Raw genomic sequence first — 17,686 nt, 5'->3', positions numbered from 1 at the left:
CATCATTTTTGTATTTTTATTTTCCTTTTTCGTGTGTGTGATGATTTTTATAAACAAATCATACCTTTTTAAATGTGAAATTCAATTTAAAATATGGATTTGTGGAATTTTTCTGCAATGGAAGAAATGCGATATGAACAAAATTCTGAAAAAAATTGATCTGAATCAAATTATAAAGTTACAGAAGAATGCAATACACTATATTAATTGAATTTAAATTACCCGGAATCTTTCTTCCTTCTCTGCTGCTATGCCAACAAAAGAAAAATAAGTATGAACAACACACTGCAAACAAAAACCTACTTGTAACAAGGTTTATTGATTAATTTTGGGGATACTTATTTCAGATAAAGCTTAAATTGCGCCGGACCCACCGGAGTTCGGCTCCCGTACTTCTCAGTTTTTGAGATAAATCATAATTTTAATTAAAGCACCTTACAGCCCTAAATAGAAGGGCTCCAGCACTTCTTTTATGTAAGTGAACTACAATTTCAGAAGTTAAATTTTATTTTAATAATAAATGTATGCCTTAAAAGTCTATTCTAACTTCTGAATGTTGGCCTGGTCTTTCCCTCGGACTCAAACCTTAGGCAGAAGCTGAGACTCTTAAAATAATCACCCAGGTTTACTACAGAGCTTCTGTAGACCTTTTAACGATTTAACCAAACGCGAGGACCCTTACTGTCACTCGTAAAAAAGAGTCTTAATTTTGTTCTTACGCTGTTATCGAATTGTATTCAGGAAAACTTTCTGCTTGACGGCTAGGATTATATGGTCAAGGTATAGCGATCAGAAAATTTTGGACTCTTCCTTTTTTATTTTTAAAGCTAGAACCTTTTCCATTAAAACTTCTTTTATATACGTATTCTCATACTGTTTTGGACTCTTCCCCTTTTTATTTTTAAAGCTAGACTTTTCCATTTCATATATTCTCATACTGTTTCTGGAATTCTCCCTAGCTTTATTAGTGACGCTTTCATCGTTTTATCTTTTTTATTGGTGTGTTGGAAAAAAAAAGGTTTTTGTATCTGTTACCCCTTGAAATACTGCATGAATCATGTAATCTAAGCTTATATTCAGAAGAAGATTGGCTGAGCTGCTTCTTTACTTTGGAGTGGAATTTTAATTCCAGCTGGAGCTCAAATAACACTAAATCCAATAATTGTTTTATTTAAATTTTTAAAATTAATTTAATAATTTATTATATTTTTGTTTATCGCTTTATTCTTTTGATTAACATTTAATTACTTATTTATTCTAATTTTTAGTTATTTTATTAATTGATTTTCCCTGATTTCGGATGTAAAATATAGTATCTGGAATTACTGGCTATTCTGAATTTTAAATCATCAATTTAAATCTAGTAAGATGACATGTAGAATGATATGAACAAGTAATTTCATCTAAAATGGTATGTAAAATCTTTTGATTTGATTATTGAATTTTAATTGTTTTCTCTTCAAAATTCATCAGTATATTAGGTATTAAAGGTTTATGCAGACATTACTTACTAAGAATATCAATAGAAAATGCTTTTAATATCTATCTATGTTTGCAGTAGGCACCGCTTACTGTGATTACATTTGTGCATTTTTGATAACATAAAATGATGAGAAAAGTATCCTTCAAAATAGCAATGGAATTGAATTTAATATAAATATAAATAGAAACATACAAATAGGCACTTTCTTACATTTTAATTATGAAACTGTAAATGTTTGTTTATGGACGGTATATAGTATTAAGTTCATTTATGAATGGTCCATAATGTTTCTGAAATTTATTGGACAAATATTATACCCGTAATCTTAGTACTTGGAGGATATCCTTGTTGGAAAAGAAATTGCCAATGTTAAAATTGAAATTGGGCAAAAGAGCAACTTTATTTTGGCATAGATGTTTTCAGGAATTTTTACCCCCCCCCCTTTTAAGAAGAGGGAAATGTGCTGGAGCCCCTCAAAATCGATAGCTATTGTAAATTCATGTCAAATTAAGGTTTTGTTATTTTATTGTTTTGAGCTTATTTCTAAATGGTTGATTAAAATCGAAAACAAGCTGCTTATAGATTTAATTCCACACTTAGGGACATTTTCTGTAACTTGGCAATTATTATAACCCATTTTAAAATTATTTTGTTACTTTAGTTTAAGAAATTTATTCTATAATGCTTTGATTATATTAACCGAATTGCAGATTACATTAAGTGATGCATTTTTTATGTTTTCATATACGAAAGAGCAAGAACTGCAGAAATTCAATAACAGTAAACATCACATTAATTGCGACACATTAAGCAGTGTCGCAATATATATAGAGAAGTCGCAGTATACATAGAATAGTGTCGCAGTATGTAGTATATATAGAGAGCCTGCTACAGGAATTAAACCCAGCCTTACTACGAACATTTCAGAATACTATAGTGGCTGGTGACTTTAACGCCACCAACCCCTTATGGGGAGCACAAACAGAAAATCGCAGAGCGCAGAAATTGTTAGAATTTGCGATAGCTCACGGACTGACAGTAATAAATAAAGAAGACTCTCAACCAACTTTCGACAATGGAAGAGCAAAAGGCTAGCCAGATGTCCCATTTGTCTTATCATCAGTGTCCGCGTACATAAACAACTGGGAGATAATGAACATACCCTCTCTGAGTGACCATCGTATAATTCAATATGAGATCAATAGTAGACTCATGTACCTAACAAAAAGACGTTTCAAGACCTGCTACGGAGGGCACAATACTTTACCTCAGGCCATGGGTGAGTAAAATCTTGGAACAACTGGATAACTGCGACTCCCCGGAGAAACTGGATACTACATATGACTTCATCATAACTAAATTAACTCAGTCAGCAAGACCTTCCTACAAACTTAAAGCTGTTAAGCCGAAAACATTTACATCGTGGTGGAGCAACCACCTCAAGCAAAGAAGAAGCAAAATTACGAGCCCTGAGAAGACAGGTGCAAGCGGAGAATGATGAAGCACAGGAAATATTAAAGTTCGTACGCTACAGGAAGGAATTAGCTCAATACAAAAAACAAATCAAGGCAGGGAAACAAGAGTCATGGCGTAAGCACTGCAGTAGCGTGCAAGCAACCTATGGTACATTACAGAAAATACGGACCAATAAGGTTTTTCAACCCCTAAAACTTACCGCTAAAGTAAAACAAGATGCAAAAAGCAAAACAGAAGCTCTAAACACTATCCTCGAAACAATCTTTGTTAAAGACAAGATGGAATTTGATTTAGCAACTCACACAGATATAAGGCAGAAGTTTAATAGGAAAAGCTGAAAAAGCAGCAACAGAGATATTACTCTTCCTACAGACCACGAAGTTCATAATATCATCAAAGCCTTAGTAGACAAAAAAGCACCAGGTCCCGATGCATAGATAATATCATTGTTAAAGAAATTCACAAAGAATTCCCAGGTTTGTTTTCAAAACTATGCAGAGCCTGCTGGCGACTCGGCCACTTCCCTAGAAGCATGAAACTAGCCGAAATGGCACTCTTTCACAAGCAGGGCAAAGACCCGTCAGACCCGGCATCATATAGGCCTATAAGCTTACTGCCGTCAATCAGTAAGATTTTAGAAAAAGTAATTCTACAAGCCTTAATTTCCACATGTACAGGAACAAGTCTATAAATGAAAAACAATATGGCTTCTGCGCAGGAAAGTCCACTGACAATGCCTTAAAACAACTGCTAGATAACGTAGAGCAGAACAAAGACAACAATTTGGACACACTGGTTATTTGGACACGTTGGACATCAAAGGGGCATTCGACTCGTTGTAGTGGCCAGACGTAGTCGAATGCCTAGACATCATCAAATGCCCAAAGGAAATCCTGAATCTTATACGCAGCTACTTACAGGATCATTGGATACAGGTTACAACGGACAAGGTCAAGTTGGAAAAAGTCAAGTTGGAAAGAGGCTGTCCCCAGGGTTCTTGCTTGGGACCTACACTTTGGAATCTTGTAGGGAACACAGCCTTTGCGCTCTATGACCAACAGCAAGGAGTGGGTATCCAGGCGTACGCGGACGACTTTCTATTGGTCATTTCTGGTAGTACGGACATGAGTTTAAAGGCACAAAACGCAATCAATACTTTTGCAAACTGGGCAAATCAGCACAAATTAAGTATCTCAGCAGATAAAACTAAACAACTTTGGCATGGCAGCGCGAAATAGGATTCCCAACATTAAGCTAAATAGAGTCTCTATAAAAGAGGTCACTGACCTTAAATATATAGGTATTATAATTAACAATAGGCTTTCTTGGGTACCTCATATTAAAGAGCTTAAGCAGAAAATAAATCAGCTTAGTAATTCCATGGTTAGAACAACAGGACCTCATTGGGCACTCCAATCACTCCAATCACTATGCTCAAAAGCTGGTACAGAACAATTTCAGAAAAGATCATATTATATGGGGCTGCCATATGGGGAAAGAAGCTTACTGCCCATATGAGAAGAAAGCTTCTCACCATACAAATAATGAAAATTTTGATCATATGCAAAGGTTATAGAACATCCCCAACTGCGGCACTGCAAGTGCTGGTGGGTATCCCTCCACTAGACCTTCTAGTGGAGAGAGAATCACTATTAGTAAGAACATTACGCATGGAAAATAACATCTTTCTGTGACAAAAGACATTCTACCACACAGACTAGGAGAAGCGCACGCCGATCATGCTTGGACATCCTGCAGATACAGATTTATCGCAGACAATACACCCCGCCAAATGAGAAAGTATTAGCTATTTATACAGATGGCTCAAAAAAAGAGAAAGGCACGGGCTGCGCCTATTGTGTACTCCAAGAAGAAGAAGTGGTTAAAACTTGGGAAAGACGACTGGCAGACAAAACTAGAGCTTCTTGCATTAAAAGCAGCGATCAATTTGGCAAAATATCAATTAGGAATAAAGGTCAATATATATAGCGACTCTGCCTCAAGTTTGGAGTCCATCCGAGGGCACAAGACAAGGAGCCCTTTGGTGCAAGATAGTCAGAAAATTCTTCTAAGTATCCCACCAGATGACAGACCTATCCTGATCTGGGTTCTAGTTCATGCGGGTATTACTGGCAACGACGTGGCAGACGTGCTTGCGAAATCTGCAGCCAATGACTCCAGTAGACAGGAAAACGCAGTAAGTGTTTCGCTGTCCTATTTAAAAAATTCACGCTCAATAGCCTTTTACAAGAATGGCAGAAAAGATGGGAAAGGGAAAGCACAGGGAGGAGAACCTACAGGTTCTTTCCGAAAGTTACATGCTCAATTAATACATAGAGCGGAGCACAAACTCAATTCTACACTGGCCATGGTTCCTTCCCACATTATCTTAAGAGATTCGGCAAACGAGCATCAGAATTGTGTGAATGTGGTGCGGTAGGTGATGCAGATCACTTCCTCTTCAACTGCCCACAAACTGATAAACTGCATTTAAAAATGTCAAGCGGTGAGTACTGGCCGCAAAGAGCGGAGAATACCTGCAGGAACAAGCAGACGAAAACTAAAATAGAGGAGGTAATCAGACTATGCTCAGCAAGGTACTAAGAAATTCTCCCCCTCCCTTGAGAATTGTATCTTCGCAGCATAATTTTAATAGCAATTCAAAATACTACAACAAATGAAAATCAACACTAGAAAAAATAGCTCACCCCGTAGAATAGTAACAGGACTGTAAGAGCAAAACTATTGTAATGTAAGCATATTACTATCCAGTTTGTATGTACTTGATAAAAATAATATTGTAAAGCAGTTTTAGGAAGTTTAGGAAGTTATTTACATTACTTGGTTTAGGAAGTTATTTACAAGATTTTAGGGTGTTGTATAATACATCATATGGAAAAACTACAGTCAAATGTATTGTTTCAAAAGAGGGTATATCGTCTTACTGAATCTTTTTCTGTACTTGCTGTTTGATTTAATATTTCCAGTGGGGTGGGTTGCCCATTATGGAATTATAGCATCCTGTAGATCTTTCTACATAACTCTATTCAGATATTCACACTTTCATTTATGTAAATCAATGTAGAAGACATTACATATTGATATCTATTTCTGAGATTTCCATTTTTAAGGAATAATCATGGCGTCTGTAGTGTTAGATGGAAAATGTTAAAAAGAATACTTAACAGGAAGTTTCACATTTTTTGTGCAAAAAGAGTTGAGGTTTATTGCATTTTCAACAATATGCTAAAACTCGTACAAGCATTTATTTCTTTTATTATAGATGTAAATCAATGACCTATTCCTAAAGTATTGAAAGATTTAAAAAAATTCAAGAAAAAATGTTTAGTTCATAGTGTCAAAGTTTTTGTTAATAATGCTAAAACTAAATTTAAAAAAAGATTACTCATGCTATTATGTAGAATTAATGCTAAAATTTCATATTAGAAACAAGTATGCATTAATCGGGTTACGTAGAATTAAAGAATAAACAGTCAAGCAGAAATTTATAAAAACATAAAACATGGCAAAAGCCAGGGCTATAGTTATTCATCTATTTCATTGAAAAAAATTGTGGCTTTTCTATCCAACTGTCTTCAAATCTGTGAATTCAGAAAAACCTCTAAAATTGTAGTTTTTTCGAGAGAAGCATTTCCATCCTCAGAAAAAAAAATGTTAGGAAAATTAAATCAGACCCCATAAGCGAAAAGCCTAAGAGAAGTCACGAAAATGAAGAAAATGTTAGAGAGGATATTTACGAAGAGATTGAAGAGCTTAAAGAAAATGATAACTTCGGAGATAATTGTAATGAAGAAAAATTAAAGGAAGCTGCATCAGACAAAAGAGGAAGAAGGAGTAGGAGGAGAAGAAAAAGCAAGAACAGAGGAAAAAGAAACTAATATTAATATTATGCTTTTTGACATTTCTGATTGGTCTTTCCCTGTTCGAGATAATCTAAGACTTGAGTTTCGTAAAAGAAGAAGTGAAGCGCTTCGAACCAAAGGTGGACCATTTTTTTTCAGTTGAATAAGACTAAGACTAAGGTTACTAACAGACAGCTGATGTCTGATTGGTTCTATATAAGTCAACCAAATGGCAAGAAAATTCTGAGAACTTGGATGACATACTCAATTAAAAAGCAGAGCTTGTAATTTTCTGTTCTATGCTCTTTGACACAGATTTGAAGTTTGGGCTTAAGATGATAGATGTATTACCAAATTTAGTTAGATGTATTATCAAAACTAGTCAGATGTATTACCAAATTTAGATGTATTGCTCAATTGCAAATTTGAGTAATACATCTAAATTTTAACTGGGTTTCAGGCTTGGTGAAACCTTAGTTAGAAAATTCCCAACCATGAAAACGCAGAATAGCATAACTCTCGTTTAGAAAAGTGGAAAACGTTAAGAACAAATTTAATGGCCAAAACAACAATTGATCCAGTTAGCCAGACAGCCGCTGAAACAAACAAAAAAAGGTAAATGAAGAGATATTTTAAAAAGACTCCTAGGTGTCACTATATTTTTTTATCTAAACACAATCTTCCATTCGGCGGCCGGATACTTAATCAAACTAGAACAGTCACAATCATAGTCAGGTAAGATTAACAAGCTATTTGCCTCCCACCACACAAAAAAGTGTTTATCTCACTTCTGGATGGAATTGTTGAAGAAAAGATTTTGACTGATATTAAAAATGCAAAGTATCTTACATCTTTGACATCTTAAACCATCTTTGACAATGCTCTCGGTCGCATATAAATAAGATGAGTGAAATCATTCATAAAGTTCACATAGAGAACAAACAAATTGGAATAAAGGAATCATTTCTAGCAGGGTCGGATTTAGACTTGATGAGGCCCTAAGCTATTTGAAATATTGGGCCCTTTATAAGTCTGTTATACTTTATTTTAATACTATATTTATACTACATTTTAAATTTTTTGGGAGGCCCTAGGCTATACCTTGTGCAGCTTATACGTAAATGCTGCACTGATTTCTAGGTTTTTTTCACTAACTGGTAAAAAATTCGTTGATACTGTAAGGTTTAACAGATGCACTTCTGTATGAAAACTGGAGTAGCAGGAACTACACAAGAGAAGGGTTAAAGCGCCCTTTATTAATTCTTTAAAATTTACAATGCATCAACTCGACACTAACAAACTTCGCCTCTGCTTGGGCGGTAACTGAAAGTCAGATAATGAAACTAGAAGTTGAAGATATTAACAAGTGATAGAACTAGCCTACAGGGCTCAGCGAGATCTCGTAACTTGAATCCCCTTCGAAACCAGTGGCAGAAACTAAATGCAGTTAAGCCACTTGAACCAGCAATAAGCAAACGTATCTACGACAGAGGTGGCGGTAATAGCGTAACACTCTAACTCCCACCGAAACTCGGCTTTTAAATACTTCCTTTTGCCAAATAGAAATTTGCATTCCTTCACGCGCGCTACAAAATTTAACTATTCTGGCACTAACAATTAAGAGAATGAAGGCTTATAGGCAGGTTTTCTTAAAATTAAACTTTAACTTATTAGTTTAAATAAATATAAATCCCTAAAACATAACAAAAGGTATTTCAAAGGTTGCGGAACTGGATAGTGTAAATATAATACTGTGCTAAGGACAAGGAAACGACTATGTTTCGAGTGCATTCTGAGTTTCAAGAAAGAATTTGTGTAAAAGCACCGTTTGTACCCTGTACAAACCACTCTCTCAGTCTGTATGTAGTACATTCTTTTGCAACAGTTCCATTATGTGTAACTCTTTTTGGGATCTTAGGAAGTTTGCACGCGTTTTCTCAACTTCAAAGCATAGACGAAAGACCTTTCTGACTAAGTTACAGTTAAATAACTTTCAGAAACAATATAAAAGATTCAATACAAAGCTGTTAATCCTGCGTTTAAGAAGATTGTCCATGCCACTGAGAAACTGTGTGATGCTTCGCAAACGATTGAAACCAGAGGAGCAGCTCAATATTTGTTGCCTGCAACGTGCGATTTCTCGTTTTTATGTTGTCTGTGTTTATGGAATAATGTCTTCCAAGAGGTCAAAAGTATTTACAGATTGTTGGAATAATCTTCGAGAAGTCTGTTATCAAGAAGAAAAAAAAATACCTTGTTGAGGAAGCACTGCAATTTGCAAAAGACACATATGAAGAGATGGGTATTCCTGTAGTAAAAAGAACTGCCAGGAAGAAGAAAAACATACCCAGAGAAAAGGTTGCAGATAAATCCCTGACTTTGGATCAAGAACTAAAAAGATCAATGTTATAGCATTGACGGATTTCAACAAGAGATCGATACACGTCGCAAAGGCATGAAACATATATCAGGTCGATTTGCGGTTTTAGAATCTAGAAATCTGACTGAAACCTCGGAAACTGAACTTCTCAAGTTAGTAGAAAGTTTGGTTGAAGATTGCGATGAGCTTTCTGCAGGTGATATCTTTGCAGATATTCGACGCGTAAGACGATTTCTAAAAGCCGTCAAAGTTCTAAAGGAAGAGTCTCCTGGACTTCCTTAAGATTTTTTTTTGTAGCTGAACATGAGCTTTTCGACTCTGTTCTCAGTCTTTACCAACCAAGTTCTGTTACCAACAAGAATTTTCTTAACTTTGTGTGTTTCTGTTTGCATCACTTCACATGTTTGCATCATGTGAAGGAAGGTTTTCGAAACTCAAGCTAATTAAAATTATCTCAGATTTACTATGAACCAAGCACGACTCTCTAGTTTAACCATTTTGTCAGTTGAAAATAGCGCAGTTAAAGGCATAGATTTTGATGACGCAATTTCAAACTTCGCAGAACAAAAAAATTAGAAAGAAGAGACTCTATGTATCATGTTAAAGTACAATTTGTTGGATTACAGCCGAGAAAACGGAATTTGTAAACAGTTGAGCATTCATTAAATTGTATTTTAATAATAATCAAGTTATGCACTGAGAACTAGCATTATATATCAAAAACGATTTCATACATTATACATGAAACTGGTTTATTAATAAAAGTCATTTTACTCAATTTTCATTTATAAAAAATGGTTTACAAAATAATTAACATTATGTCCTCTTTACTTAACGAACTGAATAAAAAAAATACTTTCTCAATAAATTTCATTTTATATTTTGTTGGACATGAAGGTGACAAGTTAAAACTCTGCACCAGGTGCCACCAGAACTTGCTATGTCACTAACTTCAGTGTATAATCTTCATGGAAAATTATTAAGTTTCGATAACATAATAATTAAAGGGGAAGATTACGATAATCTTCCATTATCCCATACCAAAGTCAGAGAGTCAGTTTTTAAAATGTGTGCAATTAATAATGGACTAGTTGGAAATGAAATCTGCCAGTCTTGCGATTGTGAATTCTTTAATATTGACATGAAAATGCAATATACATTTGAAAATATTTGCATACAATTATACAAATGTTTTAGAGGATAGTAAGTTTTCAACTCCAAATGATCGAAAGCTAAAACAGTTAAAAAGCATTAACTATATATAGTATGCTAACTACAAAATGAAGCTTTATTACTTTCTTATAGTATTTGTAACTCCAAAGACTGCATAGTTTGTGCTATTTGAAAATTAGGTTTATGTGTTTCGTAAGTCATGATCATAATATAAATATGAATGTTTGAATTTAGGTTTTTAACATTAAAACATATTCTATTTTCATGGCTTAATTTTCGTATACATTTTTGATGGCAGAAAAGTTCATAATAAATGAAAAAAGAAAGAGTTTCCTTCTATGATGTTTAAAAAGGAGTAGTTTTTTTTTTAATTGGACGTAGTATGCTACTGTGCATGTTATTCAAAGATTTTCTGTGCAGTATGCAAAAAAAAAGAGGTTACTGATTTTAATAAATGTATTGTATGAAAGAAATAAATTATCCTGATTATTCCAAACAGTAAAATATGTTAAGATATGTAGGTCAGATAGCCCTAGGTTCTTTGTCATAATAAACTAAACCGAAACCGAAACTGTTAAGACATGATAGAAAGAGGAGATGTTAAGAAACCACTATAAATTTGAATGCTTGAATACATGATTTTTGTTATTATATTTAAGTATAGTTTTTTCCCATTGATTAATTTGGCATATATTTTTGCAAGAAAACAGTAAATTAAAGTAAAATGATGTATTGTTTAACGAAGAACAGGTTTTAATGCGTATAGTAAGTTATTGTGTATATTATTCAAAGCTCTTCCGCGTAGTATGCAAAGAAAGGTTATTTATTTAAAAAAGCGTATGAAAAGATCATTGTAATTAGCCATTATCCTAAAATGTAGAAACTAAAAATACTTATACATTTATATATGATCGAATAAAGTGGTGTTAAGGAAACATCAGCATTACTGCCAAATATTGAAGTCTATAATTCAATCATTTTTAATTGTGTGATATTAAAAAAACACTAATTAATTTTTATTAATTTCAAATTGCAGTTTTGTTACTTTTCTTATGGTATTTGTGCTTCCAAACAGCAGTTCACACTGTTTTAAATATTGCTGTTGTATTGTTAGATTATTATCTCAAAAAATGAATGTTGGAATTTAATTTTTATTTGTTATTAAATTTAAAGGTCATCCGTTTTAATTGCTTAATTTTATGTGATTGTGAGAACAAAGAAATTCATGATAAATGAAAAATAAAGTTTCGTCATGCGCTATTTAACGAAGAGTTTGCTTTAACGTACTTAACTTACTATTGAGTGCTATATTATTTAAATCATTTCTGTTCGTTAATCAAAGGAAGGTTACTTACTGAATGTATAAAGTGTATGAAATGATCAATGTAATCTACCGTTACCCTAAAATGTAGAAACTAAATATAAGTATTTACATTTACATGTGATCGAAAGAAATGGTACTAAGTAACATCATTAATACTAAATATTGTAATCCATAATTATTGCAAATTTCAGTTTTATTACGTTTCACTTGGTATTTGTGGTTCCAAACACTGTGTAGTCTATGGTTTTTTGCCGACATGTAAGCTGTTTATTAGGTCATTATCTCGTTATAAATATGAATGTTGCAATTTAGGTTTCTTGTTATTGCATTTGAATTTATTCCATTTTCATTGTGTGCTGTTTAACGAAGAGCAGACTTTAATATGCATTGTTTATTACAGTGTATATTATTCAAACCATTTCTGTGCAGTACCCAAAGGAAGATCATTGATTTTAAAACGTGTACGAACTGATCATGGTAATCTGCTATAATCTAAAATGTAGAAACTAAAAATAAGTGCATACATTTATCTATAGTTTTAAGAAACATCATCAGTACTATTAAATATTGTAATATATAATTATTGCCCTTTTAATTTTTCAATATTTAAAAAGAACTAAATAACTTTTTATTAATTGGATATTGCAGTTCTCTCACTTTTCTTATTGTACTGATACTTCGAACACTGCCCAGTTCAATTTTTTTAAATATTGCTGCCAGGTATGTTTTTTAGTATATTAATATCATTTTAAATGTGAATGAATGTTGGGTGGTTTTTTGATATTAGATTCAGGTATATTTCCTGCACAAATATTTTTAGTCACATTTATTAACTAACTTATACAGTCTTTTATTTATTTGCTTACGTTGTAGGTATAGAAGTTGATGGTTAAATTATTTTGTGCTACAAAGCGCGAATAAATTAATGCTTGAGCTTAGGTAAAATATTGATTATTATAATTGTTATTTTAAATCCTAATTTATCATGACTGAAGCATTTTTCAGTTATTTATATTTTTATAAAATGTTCTTTGTTACTCATAGGTTTTTTTTAATTACATTTACGAAAAAACTTAATTAAAATATGTTTAAAAGCCTAAAAAATGAAAATAATGTAGATAAAGTCTCTTTTCTGCCCGCTATTTTAATTAACTGAGCGTTAAGAATTATGATAAAGTTATATTTCCGAGGAAAATTTTAAAATATCTAGTTCCAGATAACTTTCCGACGACAACATCGGAATGATATTGCAGCCATATTTTTCAAGTGTCTCCACAAAGATCACGGCTCAGCAAGAGTTTACTGCACAGAAAGTGTATTTCTGACATATGCAGGCAAACACAAGCAATTCATTTCTACAAATTTAACCTTTTACTAACACCTAACAACAACGCCAAACTATTGGCAAAAAATGTTTAGCGAATAGTAGGAGAAAAACTGAAAAGTAGCACGTGACTATCAGAGAGCATGTGATTTTTGTGATGTCTATGCATGTGAGTCACGTGATCTTTAATGTCATCACAAAGTCAAAAAGTCAAATTACGGGAGATTCTATTCTTAACTATTTTATTAAGTATATTTTAATAAAAATTTCAAAATCTTATTGTTAATTTTCTATTGCTAAATTATCTATTTCTTCTTTTAATTAATCCTCAGTTAATTTAAGATTGCTATTTTTTTTGGCAATTTTTTCATAACCATTTTGAGGAACATTGGTACATTTGGATTATTAACTCTGTTAATCTAATTCTTCTGAAATGGTGGTTTATTTATTTTTTACTCACTGTTTCTTGCTTTGCTTTAATTGTTAGCAATTTCTTGTTAATTTTCCGTTTTGATTGTTGAACTTATTTCACTTCATAAGATTCTGATTACTAAAAGGAGTGTATTTTGATGGCAGATACAATTTCTGTGGATCTCAAGTTCCGCCGCTCAGCACCTTTCTGAATTCTAAAAGTTTTGCAATTTATAAAATTTAGTACGGCCGGACCAGTTTGAATTTCGAAGGAGTTGATGTAAGATTTCCTAGTGACATTTTCATATTATGCATACAAACTTTCAAAGTGCAATTAAATATTTGCTATCAAATTATTTGTACTGAAGACATAATTATTGCATCTTATAGTGTAATTTCTGTGAGAATTAGGATAATAAAGATTTGAAATTTGTATGCTTGGAGAATTTCGGCTTGTTAAGCTGTAAAACGGCCTTTGTATGAGTTTTCGTGCCCAGGCATACAAACTGATATTTGGATTTTATTTTGCTTTATGGATTTTGCAAACCGATTGAAAAATTATGTAATTTTATTTGCATCCAGATCTATGAGTTATAAAGCTATATAAGTTGACCAGAGACCCCATAACTGAGAAGAAGACTACTGAGCTAGACCAGCTTTTCAATTTTCGTGCATGCACTCATCAGACGCTTAACCAACGATTGATGATCGCTGTAAAGAGGAACACAACTTCGATTTTTACTCTTCGTATTGAACATCGAATTCACGATTTACCGCTCTGGAAAGAACTTCTAAAACTAAAAACACTTCTTTCAACTTTCCTACGAGCGTTAATGAAAACCGACCAAGAAATAAGATGCCATTGAGCTCTGTCGATGAATATAACATTCCTGTGGCAGGGCGTCATAGCTTCAACGGCGACTGTGATAGGATCTCATTAGATAAAGATACTGATGAAAATCTAAATTAAGAATAAAAAAAAAAAAAAAAAAAAAAAAAAAAAAAAAAAAAAAAAACATCGTAACTCTGGAAAACGGCGAACATCAAGTCTCATGAATGCGAAGAAACTGTCCTTCCAAATTTGATGATAGGAAAGTTTCTGATTCGGCAGCGCGTATCCCAATGGATAGCCAACCACCCATGCCCAAAGAGACTCAAACTGGAGGAAAGAGTCCCTTGATGTAACACTCGGCCTTGCCAATCGACAGTGACAACATGATTAAGTGCTATACTGAGCCAATACAAATTGATAAATATATTAATACAGCTCCTGAGATGCAATCTATTCGAAATTTCACCTATCCAACGTGCCCTGTAAAGATGCTTCCCTTTAATAATCAATGACTTAGTACTCTTGACAAGTGCTTACAGAGATCCTTAAAAAGGAGAGTCTAACTAAATTCACAGAGAAGAAAAGAACAGAAAAAAGATGCAAAATTTTCAGAAGTACACTGACAATTACATAAAATTCATATCGTTATTTAACGTGCACGAGCTCTCTTATCACTCATAGCTGCTCCCAGAAGGAAAGAACTAAGTGGTTATTAGAAGATTATGATATCTTCCTGATCCATGAAAGGTTATATAAAAAAGGCTTTACTGACTTTTTTTCTTTGCTAAGTAAAAATATCATTTTGGATGCATATTTAATTCATTTTAGAATTGCTCCTCATTTTTTTGTTTTAAAATATATTACAATTGTGAATTTAAATGATAAAACGCATGGCATAGTTTGAATATGTAGGAAAGTGGGTTACGCATATTTTAATCTGTTTATTCTGGAATAGTTTTTTTTATGATTTGTCAATTTTAAGACATTATAGCTAAACTTCCTCATGCATTACGTTACTTAACTTTTCTATGCATTTTATTTGTTATATTTCAAGTAGCTTGCATTTAGGATATTTAACTTTGAATGACAAATTCCTAAACATTTGCCTCAACACAAAAATCAGTTTAAAAAATATAAGATTTTAACACTAGAATGCTATTAGTGTTGAACCTGATCTCTTTGTCTGTATCACTTTTCAAATAGTTGCCATCGAATGTTGTCGCCATGCATTATTTTTAAAGAAAGGAATAATGAAGAGTCTGTATGATCGTATTTAAATCCCTCCCATTATGGAAAAACGAGCAATTTTTAAACTGCGAGCTCATCGAGAGCATAAAAATCCTTAACAAACTGTCTAATGCAGCGTTAAAGTCTGAGTCTCTTCAGATTTTGTTTGTTTTTTCTTTATTTCTAATTATTAAAAATTTTGTAACAAATATTTTTATAAATTCTGAAGACAAATTGAAATAAATCTGAACAAAAAGTAAAAACACTATGCAAACTGGTCAGTTGGTTCAGCAGTTATATAAAATATTTAAAATGCTCAAGTCTTAAATCTTAAATTTTTCTAAAATAAAATTTCAAATTATTAGTAAAGAATTTTTCTGATGGAAAGGGGTTTTTACTGACACATATATCCCGAGGGAAAATTCATTAAAACCATTTATAAAACATGAAATTTTCTGCCCTGAACACTCTTAAAGCTTTATACTCAGGCATTCTTAATCTAAGGCACTTAAAATTCAGGAAATTTTAAATACGAGTCTACAAGCCTATATGCTTGAGTCTCCAACATTGAAACAAATACGAAAGAATTTCTAAAAGACTGATTTTCAAACATTATCAGCTGTACAACAGGAAATGAAAAAATTAGTAAGAAAAGCTTATGAATGAAATCAATGGTTATAAATGTTTTGTGCCGCAAAGGAAGATACAAAATAAGTTGAGATAAGAATAAAACTTGCGTTTCCATTGTGCATGCAATAAAACGTTTTCCACAAAAAGTAGCTTTTTTACTACAGATTCATTTGTTTTTTAGTTTGTATAATATTTAAAATATTTAAATCTGATACGAAAATTAAATCTTTCTTAGGTTGCAAATATATAAATATTTAATGATCTCGGTCGTGTTACAGAAAGATTTTCTTAAGAGGAAAAATTTATAATCATCAATACCGAAATTTTTTTATGATATGAGAAATACTTACCACTTTTAGTGATCATCGTCTGTCGGAGGAGTTTATCATAAGAGTATTCACTGTATATTAATAAAGTCTTTCTTTTTATTATTAGTTCAACTTTTCAAATTATTAAAATTAGAACTCAAAATTTTCTCACCCACCAAAATTGCTTATTTTATTCTAAATTTTGCTTATCTAAAGTTTTTCTCTATTTACAGCTTGCGTAAATCAAGCTTTGCTTGCAGATTGAACTCGTAGAAATGTAGAATTTACTGCGGCTTTGAAAAAAAAAAAAAAAAAAAAAAAAAAAAAGATATCACTTAGGAATTTAACTATACATCTTAGCAATTAACGACAAAAAATTTGTCTAATAGTTTAACACAGTCACCGTATTTTCAGAATACGTAACTTAGAACCTGATTACCACCTAAATCTCCAAAGTACAGGTCTCCAAGTTATCTTAGAGCTACTCATAATCTTGTTTTTCACACATTAAAACAAGACATGTGCATGGAACATGGGACACATAAAAAATGTTGCACCTTTGCTTTAACTGGATCTGGGAACAAGACCGTTCTTCTAGTTTTAGGTGAGATTCCACTTTTTTAGTCTTCTTATTTCAATTCTTATGTATTAAATTGTGATACCTGTACAAGTGTATGTAATATACAAACAATGCACTTAGTCGCATATTTCTCCTCCTAGTTTTTCAATGTGTGACTTAGAAACTTCTGATTTATGGTAAAAAAAAAAAAAAATAATAAAAAAAAAAAAAAATAAAAAATAAAAAAATGAAAAAACAAGAAACTATTTTGTGCAAGTAAAATATATTATTGAAATTAATAAGTAGTTTGAAATACATAATATAATAATAGTGTGATTTTATGTGCGTTTTTTAATTTGCCATGTCTATAATTAAGGCCGTCTGTTTGGAAACAGTATACACCACGTATTTTTCCCTGCCTGTTTCTCAAGCGGTAAAATTAGTAAGAAAAGGGGAGAAATACGAAAGTAAATAGTGTATATATGATAGAGAAACCAATATAAAATAGTATATAAAATGTGAAATAAATTAAGAAATTAATAAAGAAAGAATTGAGAAGAATTAATTAATAATAATTAAGAAAGAATTATGAATTAAAATTAATTAAGAAGAATCAATTAATTTGAAACATTCATCATCAGTACAAAGACATAGTATCCATAGACCCAGATTATCTCTCAAGTAAATTTGCCCCAG

This window comes from Stegodyphus dumicola, chromosome X1, assembly GCF_044657685.1.
Source record: "Stegodyphus dumicola isolate Sdum_Otavi_A_Nest chromosome X1, ASM4465768v1".
Taxonomy (NCBI): Eukaryota; Metazoa; Arthropoda; class Arachnida; order Araneae; family Eresidae; genus Stegodyphus; species Stegodyphus dumicola.
This window is presented reverse-complemented; position numbering follows the sequence as displayed.